Source organism: Rhinopithecus bieti, unplaced genomic scaffold, assembly GCF_001698545.2.
Source record: "Rhinopithecus bieti isolate Rb0 unplaced genomic scaffold, ASM169854v2 scaffold_38631, whole genome shotgun sequence".
NCBI lineage: Eukaryota > Metazoa > Chordata > Mammalia > Primates > Cercopithecidae > Rhinopithecus > Rhinopithecus bieti.
The window spans coordinates 1,892,853-1,893,898 of record NW_016817145.1 but is presented as its reverse complement, the minus strand read 5'-3'; positions in this window follow the sequence as shown (position 1 = coordinate 1,893,898).

Sequence of the window (1,046 nt, the reverse complement as noted above, 5' to 3'; positions counted from 1 at the left end):
ACTTTATTCAAAAAAAAAAAAAAAAAAAAAAAAAGTATGTGGTTTTGTGGGTCAGAGTTCCAGGGCAATCCCTTTGGGTTCCAATGTTCTTTAGGCAAATATCACATTCACATCAGATTTTCTTTCTTTGGTTCCCTCAAAGAATCCCCTAAATTAGTTGAAATCTGTAAGCCTTAAATTAAAAGAAGGATGATGCCATTTGATTATAATGGGATAGTTCAAATGGAGGTACAAAAGTGATGATAGAAAGGCTGTGAAACAGTGATTAGCTTTTAGCACCAGGATGTGAAAGAAATGGTGGATTACAAGCAGCTCAGTCCCTAAATTCTTAGCAGCTTTAGATGAGCTCCATGAATATGTTCAATTGGCCCCACCAAGAAGGGGACCTGTGACTCCCTTTGCTCTGACACAACTGGAGAAAACAGAACCTGTTGGGACCTGAGGAAGAAATTGTCTCTTCTCCCCAATAAGATGAGGCAGACTCAGCTCCTCAGGGACCTTCAGGCTGCCAGGTCAAGGCCTTTATTAAAATGGGCCACACAGGGTTTGGAGTGTTGAAGCTTTACCCTTTCACTTTCCTTTGTGTTAGTCTAAGATGGCTGGGAGGTAGCACTAAAGTTTGCTTTTTAAAAACTCATCCTTGGAAAGTCTACATTCTCTGGGCAAAAAGCCCACTTATTTAAAGAAAAAAGAATATTCTCTCAGTTTCACTTTTGGAAATAGGAATTCACTCTTCATTTGAACTAAATATCATGTAAGTTAATACTTAAGAGTCTTAAAGGAAAGTCAAACTTAGAACATCAAAACAGAGAGAACATGTGCCCATTATTTGCCATAGGTGAACTGGGTACATTCTGCATTCTTGCCTTTCATCCCAACTCCCTAGCATCCCGCCATTCCACCCTACCCTCATGAAGATTCATCAGGAAGACACCTACATAGAGAAAAACCAATATTTCTCCACAGAGGGTGAGGACTTTTTTTGGTTCCTTCTTTCATTCACTTTTTTGAAATGTCAGTGTATTTTATGAAAAAACATTAATATC